We start from the raw sequence: 15,999 nt of genomic DNA, 5'->3' as shown, positions 1-15,999 counted from the left end.
GACTGAGGGCAGCTCAAGCCCCTTAATAAAAACTATTTGAAATGCAGGAAATTGTGAGAAGGAAAATCAAAGCCTGAGACTGAACCAGCAATTAGATCAGCTCCTGGAATATATTTAAGTCAAATCAATCCATGAGGGAATTTCCATCACGGCTCACTTTCTCTCTCCTACAGCCCATGACTGGAATCATAGCCTTTCAATCAGAGCTCACCAGAAATATAGCAATATCCATCTTCTAAAATGCTTCATCATAGTTTTGCAAAGTCCCGGTACATCCCCTCTGCTCTTGTGGATTTATTTACATATTGATCTATTTATTCCTCTCTCTACAGCAGGCTAGCCTCTTGAGATTATACCATTTTATTTACAAAGCCACTGGGGTCATGCATCTGGACAATGAAGCCAAGGGGAAGGCTGTTCTTGGGTGTGCTGAGCTACACAGATCAGACTTGTCAGAAACAAGTGTGGGAAGGGGGTGCAAAGAGTCAGCCTCCAGCCTGGGACTCCTGTAGTCATCTTACCACAAAAAGAGAGGGCTGGCTTACACCGAAGGGAAGAAAACAGCATGGGAGGTGATAGAAAAAGCAGCAAGGAAGCCCTGGGTGTGACCTCTATGAACCCCGCAAGTTGAGGAGTGGGGTCTCCCTACTGCAATCCCAAATGGTGCAGTGCCCCTGTCAGCAGGCAGTTAGCTTCATCTCTTTCCAGGGCCTGCACAGTACAGACCCCTCTGGCTCCCCACAGATCACTTCTCAGCCGGAGAAGGCTCAGCTAAGAGAGAAGAGAAAGAAGAAGAAAGAAAAAAGAACGCACAGGAGAAAGGTCTGGAAGAAACTGAGTTGAGGGAGAGAAATCTGTTCCCTGGCAAAGGCCCCAGGCTGCAAGAAAAGCCTTCCAACACTTTTTTATAGATGACTCTTTTTTTTTTTTTTTTTTTGCTAGCAAAGCTAAAAGCTGGAAAACTCCCTTCGTTCTGATTAGCATTCTTATCACTCTGAGTTTTCCCCCTCTTTTTCCAGTCTCATGAGTGCTTTTCTTTTTAAGGGAAGGATTCGCTGAGACACAGAGATGACCTTTCCAGTGATCATGAAAGAATTCTCGCTGGCATTGTCAGGCACACCCAGGTTGTCAAAGGAGGTGCCGCTTCTTACCAGGTTACTGGTCAGACTACAGAAGCCGAGGGTGCCCGGAACTTGACTTTCAACTTCCTTTTCAAGGAGGAGGCTTTGCGACTTCGATGTTTAAAAGGATATGTTTGTGTTTGTGTGGGATGGGTATGTGGATGACAAGCTGGTAGGAGAAAGTCAACAGCAAGGCTGGGCAGCTTTCTGGGCAGGACATGTGTGTTCGTCTTGTGGCTTGAACTTCTAACTGAGGTTTGGAGTTGGAACCAGAGTCCGTCCACTTCTTAAAGGGGCAGTACCCGGAGGGAGAGTATGATTAACTGAACTGTCCTGGCTGAAGCCTCCTAGACCAAAAGCTTCCCTCTGAAGACTGCATTCTTGAACCTGCCACCTCAGGGGTCTGAAGAACAAGTAACAAAATGAGCTTCATCTGGGAAAAGTTCAAGATAATATGTCTTGGCAAACATAATGAAAAACACAGACAGTTGCTTTAAGAGAGGGACCCAGAAAGAGGTCAAGTTCTGCTGAGAGAGGCAGAGCAGCAATTAGATGGGAGCTTATGTTGCAGCATGGAGGCAAAGGGGTCAAAGAGAGGGTAGAATACTCTGCATCTGATTTCAGGAAGGGAGCACCACATTGCAGCCGTGCTGAGCTCAGTTATTGGGGAGGAAATGTAGAGGTACAGGGAATCCGAGGGCAGTGAGAGGAGCTGGATTTATGAGGACATATTACAGAGCTCAGAGCAGTGTATGCTGCTCAGCTGGGCGGAGAGTTGAGGTTTTATGCTAGCAGTGGGCCCAGCCACGTGTAAACGGTGTAGTCAGTGAGAAGGAGGGGAGTTATTTACTCTGATTTGAGGTTTCAGAATTAAGAGTTCTCATTGGAATGCTTAAAATAAAATTTGCAGTCAAAGAGAGAAATACATGACACTGAATTCCATCAGTTTGTGGAATAAATACTCTTCCTAGGGAAGCATTGGAAAAATAGTGTTATGAGATACCTCCAATGACAGAGGAAAGATTAGCACCAAATTTATAAATCATATAACCAGGATCTGCTGAGAAACTGTACCTTTTAATCTTGGACTTAGGATCAGCTAACTTGAGAAGGAATCTGAGTCATAGAGGGGGTAAAATGGGAGGTGAGAAGCAATCTCACACTTCTGCCCCCAAACCCTTTCCCAGGCTCATGCTAAAACAATTATTGGAGCCAGAGGAGAGAGAAAAAACCCTTTTACCCCAGGATTTAAAATATGCTATTTACCAATAGCTTATTTTGAAAATGGGTTATGCAGGGAAAAGAGTTGTGAGTACATAACGTGTCTTTTCACTAGGAGCTATATGTTTCAGGGTAACTAAATAGCCCAGTTGATGAAGGAAAGCTCTTTTACAGAAGAGTGCATGCTAATAAGTGAAGAAGGAATGATGGGATTGGAAAATTACCATTCTGCAACCCCTATGGGATGACTGATTCAGGCGAAGGCCGTCAGTGGTTGTAAAATCAGCTGATGAGAGGTTATTGGTGAGCTACATATTTACAGGGCATCAACTACCGCCCCAGTTTATCTGCTAGTTCCAAGAGGAGAAAATCCTTAACTTTGCAATAAAGAGATCAGGCAAGCCATCACCATTTTAACCCAGTGACAAGCCCAGTGTCACTGATAATAGGCCAACTTGACATGACATCCCTCCTTGTGTGATACAGTGCTAAGTACATAGCATCATCTATGAGGTTTTCTGGATAACAAGGTTTTACCTGAATCACATCAAGACTGTAGAATTAATTTCCATCTCATGGGAAATACAGGGGAGACAGGAATTTGTTAGGCATCACCTCAGTGGTAAATCAGGCAAATCGAAAAAGTGGGACCTTCTGCAGTACGGTTGGTTTTCTGTATCTGTGGATTCCACCAACTCTGCATCAGAAATACTAAAAATAAAAACAATAATGCAAATTAAAAAGCAATACACTAACTATTTATACAGCATTTACATTGTATTAAGTACTATAAGTAAACTGGAAATGATTTGAAGTACATATATGGGAGGACATGTGTAGGGTACATGCAAATACTACACCATTTTATATAAGGGACTTGAGCATCCTCGGATTTTGGTATCCTCAGGCATCCTGGAACCGATCACCCATGGATACTGAGGGACAGCTGTATCTTCAATAAGTCAATGTCATAGAAAGCAAAAAGGAGTGGAGGTGCTATTTTTAGATCAAAAGAGACTTAAAAGACCTAATCACCGAATGTAGTTTTGATCCTTTATTCGGTCAAGGAATAAAGCTGGTATAAGGAAATGAGCTGTAATAGGATATTTTGGGGAATTATTGAAGAACTCTGAGTACAGTGTAGGTGTTATATATTTACAAATTATTAATTTTGGATATGATATCGTTATGAAGAAAATGTTCTTATTTTTTAGAGACACAGTGAAATATTTAAGGATGAAGTGTCATGATGTCTATAATGATAAACCACTTGAGCAAAAAATGATGGAGATAGATGCAGAAAAACACTTTGTCACTGACCAGAGGAAAAAAATCAGAACAAGCAGATTGTCTCCCACAAATATTTGTTAAATTCCTGCCACATGCCGGGTTTACTACTGTTGGGTGTACGGTAGTAAATGAGATGAACACGTGGGTCCCACCCTCCTGAAACTTAGAGGAAAAGGTTAGAACACATTTCTAATAATGATAACCATAACTAGCATGTATTATGTGCCAGTGTAAGAGTGCTTAAATGCTTGATCTTATTTAACCCTCCCAATGGCTTAATGGAATGAGTACTCATGCTTCGGTGTTTAAAGCTCCAGGGAGAATATTTCTGGTCCCAAGCCACAGAGCTGGTGAGTGGCCCAACCAGGTCTTAAATCTCAGATTTGTGTGGTGGTCCTGGCTGGGCTCTTCCCCGGGTGTGTTGACAGGAGGACCGTGTGACTCCATACTGTTTCAGCATGGATTAACACGGCTTCATTCTCATTTCTCCTCTTTTCCTTTGTAATCATTGTAAAATGACGTCCAACTTGGCTGCCAGCCAAAAGGAAGTGCTGTTTATATAAAGGACATGAAAACTAAAATAATAACATAGCGTCACTCATCTTTAAACTCCTTGAAACTGCCTAGACTCTGCCTTAGTCTTTCCTACAGTCTACATTCTCATCTTCCTCTAGTTAAATCTGCTTTCTTCTCCATAAACAGATTTAGATAAATATAGTTAAGACTAATTATTCAATTATTTAATCCTGTGGATAGTCGTCTTTTAGTTGCTGGTATTAAACAAAATTGTTTCCTGTATTGAAAAATATGCAGCTTGCAGCTACATTTTGTTCAAATGCTTCTAAGGGCTAGAACTGGACCTTGGCCTCCACTTGGCCGTCACTGGTCATCAAATATTTATTGAGTGTCTACTATGTGCCATGTCTGTACTACCTTTAGAACATGGTTTCTCTGGTACTTCAGGTTCCTCATGATGCTTTACAAACAAGATTTTAGGATCTGGCTGATTTGCAAACTCAGAAAGGCCTGAATACTGACCATATATTACCTTAGGGCTGGCATTTGGTATCCACAGGGAAGTCAGGTTTTATGAGCCTGTCACCACTTCTGATGCACGGCTCAGGGCAGATAGCTTTATGGCATTGTGGTAATTAGTTCCTACAATAGAGGCCTGTCTTATCGGAGGAGCAGCGGTGGGCCCCAGGCAGCTCTATTTGCCTGCAGAAAGCTCAGCTGTTCCCTGGGTGCCTACAGCAGTGTTACAATGAGAGGAATATGAAACGAGACGCTGGGTAGACTCTCAGCCAAGGGTGTTGGCAGTTCAGTTGGAGACAGCTGTGTAATGTCCCTGTTACACTGGCCTGGGCTTCTATCTAAAGCCATCTTATTTGTAGTGTTTATTTTCTTCCACTTTTGCCCTTAGGCGCCCTATTGATGTTAGTGGATTTCCATATCAGAGAGGGACTTGAGGAGCTCAAAGAGGTTAATCAACTTGTTCCTTGTTACCAGAGAAGTGTGGGGTAGAACCAGAAAGGCACAGCTTAGCACTCCTGCTGCCCATTAGGATCTGTCTTAGTTACAGCCAGAGAACTTGCAAGTTCCCATGTGTCATTATAGGAAATACACTGTGGGACCTGCTCAGGCTTTGGCATGTGTGAAATTTCACAGCTCACAGATAGCGCTTCTGTCTGTGTCCAGGCTACTTTCTTGCATGTTAGGTTTTTTTGAAAGTGTGAGTTATTCTATACCAAGAACTTCATCATAAATTACTTAATTTTTTTCCAGAAAGACATTTCCCCCATTTTGTTAATTACCTAGCTAGTCACAGAAGCAATTCCTGGGGTTTTTTCAAAAAAATACATATTTCTCCTTGGTTACAAAAGTATTACATGTTTATTGTTAAAAAAAAAAAAAGTCAGAAAAGCATAGGGAAAAAAATTTAAACATCCTATAATTCTATCACTCTGACATAACTACTGTTAACATTTTGTGGAATGTGCTTAGTCTTTTCTTGATACGTATATAATTTTTAAACAAAATTGGGATCATACTACTTCCTGTAATTTGTGCAGTTTGAATTCTGTTTTATTTACAGAGAACATCAATTTGTAAGCATGCTCTTGTACTCGAAAAGAGTTTTCAAAAATGTTATTTTTTTAATAGCTGCATAATGTTTCAGCAAGTGAATTAACCATAATCTATTTAACCAAGCTCTATTTGAATATTTAGTTGTTTCCAGCATTTTGCTATCATAACATATACTTTGTTGAGCATCCTCGATATGAATTTTTGCCCTACCCAGGATTATTTTCTTAGAATAAATTTCTAGTGGTGGAATTCCTGAATGAAAAGGAGAGAACTCTTAACAGTTCTTTATCTTCCAGAAGGCTTGGCCAAGTCTCCCGTCTGTCAGAAATGTCTGAACGTTCATTTGATGGCATTGGGCCATTTTACAAATATTTTTAAAAGCTCTCCCGATTTGATAGGCAAAAAATGGTATCTTAGTCTTATTTTAAGATTATTTAATCATCGATAAACTTGATTATGTTATGCCTTATTATACCATAAGTTTTGGATGGGAAAAACAATCCTTGCAAATTTGGTTCTATTTTATGGTTAGGATTTCTTCTAAGGTTTGACTATTCAGAAGTTCCCTGTTATGAAAATAAGAAACTTGTTCAGTAGCTATTGCTTACAAAGCATGAATTGTGGAGGGTTTTTGGTTGTTGCTAATTATCATAGATATGGTTAATTTTATTCAGCAACAGTTTTCATAGGTAGGGAAAATGCCCACAATATTTTTGCCAAGACTATTATGGTTTGGTTTTGAAAAAACTCCCCTCGAAGTCTCCATGGCCTATTTCGTTTCCTGTGTCTCAAATACAGCTTTCACTAACATTCTGCATACAGTCTTCTGCTCCTATTTTTGGAATTAAATTTAAATCAACAATCTAGATCTACCTGCTACTTTGTGCTCCACCAAAACAGAGCAAGATCCAGGTTTTGACTTATAGAAGCTTACAATTGAGTCAGATGGCTACATGTAGAACCAGATGAAGATGGCTGTAGTGCTAAACATTGTCACAGGGTGTAAAATGCTGGAAGGCTACTGAAGGGTGGGAGTTATACCGAGCATGAGGATTTGGGGTGGTTTCTTGTATTGAGTTTTGGAAGAGAAGACAGATTTTCCCAGAATGAATAGAAAAAATTTCCAGTCCCACATGCCCTTATAGAAACTTTCCACTCACCCATCCAAAGGCAGAGCCTATATCCCCACCCCTTGACCCTGAGTGAGCTTTTATGACTGCCTCTCTGAAGAGTAGAATGTGGCAGAAGTAATGCTGCCTGACTTCTGAGGCTAGGTCATAAAAGGAGATATAGCTTCCTCCTTGCCATAGCTCACTTGTGACATGTGTTTGGAGCCTCCGTGTGAGAAGTCTGGCTACCCTGGCTTTCTGAGCCACCATGCTGGAGAAACAGAAGAGAGGAAGAGAGATTGAGATTATTTCAGCCGTAAGAACTTGACTGGTGATAGTTACTTGAGACATTCTGAGCAAGAAGCACCCTACTAAGCCCAGTCAACTCTCAAAACCATGAGAGTTTACAATAAAATAATTGTTGTTTAAAGCCACTAAGTTTTAGGGTTGTCATCCAACAATGCATACCTGGAGCAGCAGGTATGAGAAGAAAGGGCATTCCAGGCAGAGAGGACAGCCTGAGAATTTTTCCTTTGCATCTTTCATTCTGTTTTATGTTTAAGTGTTCTCTCTATGTAGATGATGTCTGTAGCTATAACTGTGATCTTCCCCTCTCTCAAATTGATGCCCAGTATTCCTCTTTGCTTCCTAGAACGCTATGTCTGGAGATTCTACTCAAACTCAGTAGATCACAAAATGAGCTCAAAATGATCCCCTAGGCTGAGCATGGCGGCTCATGCCTGTAATCTCAGCATTTTAGGAGGCCTAGGTGGGTGGATCACCTGAGGTCAGGAGTTTGAGACCAGCCTGGCCAACATGGTGAAACCCAGTCTCTAGTAAAAGTACAAAAAATTAGCCGGGCATAGTGGCAGGTACCTGTAATCCCAGCTACTTGGGAGGCTGAGGCAGGAGAATCGCTTGAACCTGGGAGGTGAGCCAAGATTGTGCCATTGCCCTCCAGTCTGGGCAACAAGAGTGAAACTCCATCTCAAAAAAACAAAACCAAACCCTAGAAACATATATTACTTGTGTTCAGTGTTTTGTTAATATCACCACCACAGTCCTAATTATCCAAGCTGTTAATCTTAGTGTTTTCACAGATTCTTCCCTCCACAAATTTCACGTCCAATCCCTCTTACCTCTAGCAGTTCTCGTTCCACAATATTTTGCACCTGTTGTACCATCAACGTCCCCATGTTGTCATACCCTACTTCCATTCAAGTTTGGATACCTCACTTGACCTACATGAGTAACCTCAAACTGGTCTTCAGCTTCCTCCATCCTCACATAGTTTTACCACAGAGCAACTCTGATCATGTCATCTTTAGCTCAAAAACCTCCAAGCGCCAGCCCTCCTCACCAATTTCTTACCAAAACCATGGGTAAAGTAAGATGAGAAAAACAAACAAGGAGGCCATATGACTTCCAATCTGAGCAGATGATGAAATTATACTCAGGTGGAGAACAGGGAAGGTAGATGAAAAAGTAGAAGGCTTTCTGTATTTTCTGTGAGTCTCCACTACCCCAGTGTTGTGTCAATAAGTGTCCTACAGTCCTGGGATTCATTACCTGCCTAGTCACCCAACTGATCCCTTTTCCATCTATATGGCCCAAATCAGAGTAGAACTGGAGAAGTGGTGGGGAGAGCAGGGAGCCAGCCTTGGATGGTGGCTGAAAGCCAGGGACTGGGGAATGGTTAGCTATGTGTACCCATGGGCGTGGCCCAGTCCTTGGAATAAGATCAGTGCCAAGGAAGTAGCCTAGGGTGGAACAGGGAGATGGAGGGTGCAGGGAGTCAGTGAAATTTCGTGAAGCAATGAGATTGAGTAAGAGTTATTGCCTAGTGGGTCAAGCTTGGTAGGGAATTTTTAAAAGCTCTTCCCCTTCTTTTATAAAGTGGACTCTACAAAGCACCTGATTCCATTCTTATTCTTTCTCGGATGAAAGGACCAAGTGATGGGCATCAGTGGAGCAGACAGAGGTCGAGACAAGAGGAAGGGCAGCAAAGTACCAGGAGGAGATCTGACTGGCAGGCTGGCTGAGTATTCCAACCTCTAAGATCAATCATTAGTCCCAGAGTTCTGGCATCTTCAACAATGTGATGAAATAAAAGAGATCTGCCTGCCTAGGTTGAGTAGGTCCTAGAGAGTTCCAATATGAAGCCTCAATATGACTGGATCAGATAGTGTGAGACAGGGAGAGCTTGCAAAAGACGCTCTGTCAGACCACGACAAAGGCTGTCCTAAAAAGTGCCAAGCCTGGGGAGATCGAGGTTGTCAAGGCCTACTCAGATGGTAAGGAAGGCTTCCCGAAGCCCTTTGGCTATGATGGCTACTGGCTCCCTCCAGGGGTTCTTATGCCTGCATTGCCAGCCGGGTTCAGCTGTAGGAGAAACATGCTGTGGGAGCTGAGGCCACAGTGGAACAAGCGGCCATGGTGTTCATGTACAAATGCCAGCCTGTGCCAGGAACCCAGCCTGGGACTGGGTGGGGTAGGATAGCTATTTCAATCATTTAGCATCCACCAGCAGCCACTAGCTAAGTCCCTACTGTGTGACATCCTACAGTAGGCTAGGGAAAAAAAATGGAGAAAAAAGCAGTCCCCAGCCTCAAGGAATTCACAGTTTATTAGAGGAGACAGTGTTGGGAACAGGCCCCTGAATCTGGCCACAAACTGGCCCCAAAACTGGCCATAAACAAAATCTCTGAAGCACTGTGACATGTTCATGATGGCCATGACACCCACGCTGGAAGATTGTGGGTTTACCAGAATGAGGGCAAGGAACACCTGGCCCACCCAGGGCAGAAAACCGCTTAAAGGCGTTCTTAAACCACAAACAATAGCATGAGCGATCTGTGCCTTAATGACATGCTCCTGCTGCAGATAACTAGCCAAACCCATCCCTTTATTTCAGCCCATCCCTTTATTTCCTGTAAGGAATACTTTAAGTAATCTATAATCTATAGAAACAATGCTTATCACTGGCTTGCTGTCAATAAATATGTGGGTAAATCTCTGTTCAAGGCTCTCAGCTCTGAAGGCTGTGAGACCCCTGATTTCCCACTCTACAACTCTATATTTCTGTGTGTGTGTGTCTTTAATTCCTCTAGCGCTGCTGTGTTAGGGTCTCCATGACTGAGCTGGTCTCGGCAAGATAGACCAACAGAAGGTGATTTCAGTGCAGTATGGGGCAGGCAGGAAAGCACCAGGTAGGACATCAAACTCTGACCTGGGCATCAGTGAAATCTTCCTGGAGAGAATCTTGATAATTCTTTGAACATGGGAAACTGTCTGAATTCCCCAAATCCAAGCCAGAAAGATCTCCACACAGAAATGTGGTGCAAAAGAGTCTGCATGTTCTTTTAAATCTCAGGAGTTTAGGATATCTGGGCATTTCGGGGAGCAGCTCACCCCAGCATTGTAGATCAGAAGGTCTCAGAGTGGCTACACCATTGCATGTCTCTGGTTGAATGGCCTTCCCTGGGTGATATATTCTTCCTCTAGTGGGCATGGTCAGCTACAACTCACAGCCGCTGGGCATCTGATTACCAAGGTGCCTGGCTCACAAGTGCATGGGTCAACAGTACTCTCAGCGTCCATCCCCAGAAACCTGAGGGTAGCCACTGGGTTGAGACCAGAAGCAGACAAAGGCAGGCACTAGTGAAACCCCCCACTGTCTACTCTGCACACACCAGCACAGCCTCTTTCTAACTCCTTCCCAGCTCCCCTCCCTGCCTAAAGGAAGAACAGGTGCTAATCTGACAGGTCAGAGTCCAGAATATTCACTGGGCCACATTTTACTGGTAAACTGCCAGGTCACTGTACATTAAAGGCAACACCTTTTCTCCTCTATGCCGCTTTGGTCCTAGGAAGGTCTCGGTCTTTGGGGCTTCCTGTGCTTTTGCTTCCTTCCTGTATGTGATGAGCAGACCCAGGTTGTGCTGCCACCTCAGTGCGGGCCTGGCCATGCCTCTCTGTTCCTGGATATGTGGTCAATACGTAAGTTCAGTTGGGGCGTGCCCTCTCCTTGGCATGTATACTTGTGTGTGCTGCCACCAGATTTAGCTTCAAGAGGAGGGAAAGTGGGGAACCAGCCACCTGATACAGTCGTTCTTTCTCCAGCTTTTGCATTGACATGTCAGCTACCAATAAGGCTAGCAAAAAAAAAAAAAAGACATTTTTAATTTACATCCTCTTATTCCTCCTTATATGAGATGCCAAGGGGCGCTGAATGATTGGCAGGACAATATTTTAGCCTTCCTGAGTCCCTAGCGGTAATGCCATTATACTATTTATAATTCCACTGAAACCCTAACCCAAGCCTCTAACCGTCTCCTGCAAAGGGAAAGCAGAGCCTTCTGCTTATAGGCATACTGGACTGAAGCCCAAAATCCTTGGGATCCTCCTAGGCATATTGGCTGAGCTTCAGGAAACAGCAGTGAGCAGACAGGCCACTCAGGGCTGGGGGTGAAAGTACCAGCCTTGCCCCAGCTCTTCAGAGGGAGTCGGCTGTGCCAGGTGCTCAGCCTCGCCTTGATAGTGATGCATTGTGGCATGAGTCTGGTGAAGTATTCAGCTGGAAGATCTGGCCAACTGGTTCCCAGGGATGGGTGTGTTGTGGGAGGGAAATGGAGGAGAGGAAATCATGTGGGTCTTCCTTGGAATTGTCTCTGCCGGGCTCTTACTCCTGGATGAATCTTGGCCAAAAGGGCCATGGTAGGCTGAATAATGGCCCCCAAAGATGTCCTTGCCTCATCCCTGGAACCTGTGAATATATTAAATTTGCATGGCAAGGAGACTTTACAGATGCAATTAAGGTTATAGATCTTAAGATGGGCCAGGCACAGTGGCTCATGCCTATAATCCCAGCACTTTGGGAGGCCAAGGCTGGTGGATTACCTGAGGCCAGGAGTTCAAGACCAGCCTGGCCAGTATGACGAAACCCCACTTCTACTGAAATTACAAAAATTAGTGGGGCGTGGTTGTGGGTGCCTGTAATCCCAGGTACTTGGGAGGCTGAGGCATGAGAATTGCTTGAACCTGGGAGGTGGAGATTGCAGTGAGCTGAGATCCTGCTGTTGCACTCCAGCCTGGGTGACAGAGTGAGACTCTGTCTCAAAAAAAAAAAAAAAAAAAAAAAAGATGGGAAGATTATCCTGGATTAGCCAGGTAGGCTCAGTGTAATCACACAAACCCTTAAAAGTGGAAGAATTGGCCAGGCACGGTGGCTCACACCTGTAATCCCAGCACTTTGGGAGGTCAATGCAGGCAGATTATTGAGGCCAGGAGTTCAAGACCAGCCTGGCCAATATGGTGAAACCCCATCTCTACTAAAAATACAAAAATTAGCGGGGGGCAGTGGTTGTGGGCACCTGTAATCCCAGCTACTCGGGAGGTGGAGGCAAGGAGAATTGCTTGAACCTGGGAGGTGGAGGTTGCAGTGAGCCAAGATTGAGATCGCGCCACTGTACTCCAGCCTGAGCAACAGAGTGAGACTCTGTCTCAAAAAAAAAAAAAAAAAAAAAAAAAAAAGTAGAAGAATCTTTCCTAGTTGAAGTGAGAGATACAGCAGAAAAGAAGACAGGAAAGGTAAGGCACAAGAAGGACTTGACCCTCTATTGCTGGCTTCAAAGATAAGGAGGACGTGAAGGAATGTGGATGGCTTCTAAAAGCTGAGAATGACCCCGGGCCAATAGCCACCAAGGAAATAAGGACCCCAGTGCTACAACCACATACAACTGGACCCTGCCAGCAACCTTCATGAACCTGTAAGTGACCCTCCCCGAAAACAGCCCTGCTGACACCTTGTAGTCTGGTGAGACCCATGTCAAACTCCAGACCTGCAAACTGTGAAATAATAAATGGGTGTTCTTTTTAAGCTCTCATATTTGTGGTAATTTGTCCTGGCAGCAATAACGAATTCATACAGACGTGGAAGGCCAAGAGGTATTATTGAATCAGTCAAAGACCTTGATCCTGGGGTGCTCTTGGCCATCTGTATTTTCTTAAGTGGCTGGTGAGATTCCTAAAACAAACTGTGATTCTCACAGGAATGTCCTGCCAGTGTCTTGGGGCTCTGATTCTGAGCAGGGAACTAACTCTGCTTCTTGCCCACCTACTGTGGTCATGGATGATATCCTCTGACAGTCCTGGTCCCATTACCTACAGATAGCTTTCTCAGGAGACCCCACAGTTGCCCTGAGGCCTCCTGAGAAGAAAGAGTAGCCCATGGGCAGGGAATAGCTATGCCTGGTGCAGTCAGGGATGGCATGCTCTGTGTCCCAAAGGAGAGGATTGTAGAAATCAGGGATACCATCTCATCTTTGAGGGTGTGGTTCTAGATGTTAGGACAGAGCTATTAGCTAAGAAGTCTTTGAGTCTTTCTGGAGACTGGGTCAGATAGAATTATGTCAACGCTAAACTGTGGGATTAGCCAAGGACAGGCCTAACACTTCCTGAGGGGCCAGCTGGGGACACTGCTTGGGAACTAGCTATCTAGAAGATGGCCCTTCCCAGGTAGGATCCAATTAGCCAGGAGGATGTTGGTGCAGCTGGGTTTTTGCCTGTGTTTGTCTCAATTGGCTCACTCTCTCTTTAAAAGAGAAGCAGATTCACTTTACGAACCACCTGGCATCGCTCATGCACCTCTCATTAGTCTACCCAGAAGAGGGGAAACAAGGCAAAACCCAGACTTCACCAACTTGACCAAGTTGTCCAGGTGGCAGAAATGGCAACAATTTAGGAGATAAATCAAGGTTCTATGCCTTCACCAAGTCTTTCTGGCAAATAAACAGGGGAAAATCACGATTAGATTCTAGCCTTCCAACTCAAATGCTAAGTGAAGATTCAAATAGTAACCAAACCCACAGGAAAAGGAGTCAAGGAGATTTCATGCATACCATTTGCTTGAAAATGGTAAACCCTAAGAGAACTGCTCTCCATTAAAGATAGGCAGAGAAAAACTCAGCATGAAACCTATGCAAAAAAGCATCTACAAAAAAGAACATAGTAGACAAAAGATGGATGAAGAGAATCCTTCTGAAGTTTTACTCTAGGAAACAGACGAATGACAAAATCTCGGACTGGCGAGGGGCTGGAGCCCAGCCCTTTTATGCTCTGCTGGTGGTGACATAAATTGGCCCAGCCTTTCTGCAGTCCACTGGGCTGGCAGGAATGAACATTTTAAATGAGTGTACCTTTGACCCAGTGATCTCACTTCTTGTAATTTACCCCCGGACAATCATTGCCAAAACAAATGGAGATCTAAAGACAAGTCTTTCCATCTCAGCCTTGTTTATAACAGTGAAAAGTGGATGCTTATCAATAAGGTTAAATCATTGGTTTAAAAAATATAAAGAAATTAAAGCACTTCCATATAGACAATACATAAATGATGATGTAGATTTGATGACATGAAAATTTGCCTATGACATGTATAATTGAGAGCAAAAAAGGGATAATAGAACAGCATGATCCCATTTGTATAGTATTTTAATAGGTGCACATGGAGGGATGTCTGGAAGGATGTTCACCCTAACAGTTGAATTTTGCTTTATTCTTTGTACATTTCTGTATGATCACAATATTTATAATAAGCCTAAATCTTTAAAAGAATAAAGCTATTTTCCAAATAAGAAGGATGTGATAGAAGTCTGCTCAGCCTACCAGTTGTGATAGGCTCTATAGCTGACAAGTTGGAAATTGCCAGTTACTGTGGGGTATTATAAAGAATGACATAAGCATATGTTAAATATTTTAACTTAAAATATATAAATGAATGTCCATTCACTATCTTTTGATATAAGGATAAGATATTTTCTTTTTATGTTTCATAAACCTAATCCGAATGCAGAACCCTTCTAGATTTTCCTCATAATACCTGCCTGTATTTAATCTGATACCGATTATTTTTAACTAAAAATCTTTTTTTAGAGATGAGGCCTTACTCTGTCACCCAGGTTGACATGCTGTGGTGCAATCATATCTCACTGCAGCCTTAAACTTCTGGGGTCAAGGATCCTTCTACCTTGGCCTCCCAAATTGCTGGGATTATAGGCATAAGCCACGGTGCCCAGCCATAATCTGATACTGACTTTTTAATCACCTTTATCAAGTCAATACTCAGTCTGAATACTCCCTCCTCCTTGCTTACTTCTAGATTAAGAATGGAAAAGTTGGCCGGGCACAGTGGCTCATGCCTGTAATCCCAGCACTTTGGGAGGCTGAGGCACGCAGATCATGAGGTCAGGAGTTCGAGACCAGCCTGGCCAGTATGGTGAAACACCGCCTCTACTAAAAATACAAAAATTAGCTGGGCGTGGTGGCAGGCACCTGTAATCCCAGGTACTCAGGAGGCTGAGGCAGGAGAATCGTTTGAACCCGGGCGGTGGAGGTTGCAGTGAGCAGAGACCGTGCCATTGCACTCCAGCCTGGGCAACAGAGCGAGACTCCATATAAAAAAAAAGGAAAAGTTGAAAACTTGCTTTTCCAACCTTCTCTTTAGCAGGAATGGCCAGGTGGTAAAATTCTTAGCAAGGCATCAGTCATCTACTAAGGGTTTCTGGGGTAGCTTTAGCTTGCAGCTTTCCATTCAGCCATCCAGTCAGCTACTAACATTTTGTTCCTTCCCTCCTATTCTATTTTCTCTACTCCTGTCCTTCTAACACTGAACCTGCCTTCCCACTGAGCATTGGCCTTTGCTGGACATCACTACAGATCTGTGGGACTCTTCCACTCCTCTGCATTAATTAGAAGCTGTCACTGCATCTGCTGTAGCTCACATGCATGACTGCTGCTACTCCTGGATGCTGCCACCTCTGCCATGCCTTGTTGTCACCATCATCCACACCAGTGCCAATACCCCAGGCCCCATAGTGTCAAGGCGGTATAGTGGTCTATAGCAAAATGAGCAAGGGGTACAGTATCTGTACTCCTTGAAATGTCATGCTCTATTGGAAGAACCCCAAGTGAAAGCTGTGTATACCCCTTTGTGTCCCTGAATTTTCAGTGAAAGAGCACTTTCCGTTTTAATTCACACTCTCTTGCTGTGCCCTGAGCCACAGGAGACTGGCTGGAGCAGGTCTGAGGGATGGACACTCAGCTATATATGGAATTACACCTCACTTGAAAACCAAGGTTCCATCAATGGGCCAGCTTGGTATCTGGACTCT

This window comes from Nomascus leucogenys, chromosome 6 (assembly GCF_006542625.1).
Source record: "Nomascus leucogenys isolate Asia chromosome 6, Asia_NLE_v1, whole genome shotgun sequence".
Taxonomy (NCBI): Eukaryota; Metazoa; Chordata; class Mammalia; order Primates; family Hylobatidae; genus Nomascus; species Nomascus leucogenys.
The sequence above is the reverse complement of the archived record's forward strand: the minus strand, read 5'-3'. Positions refer to the sequence as shown.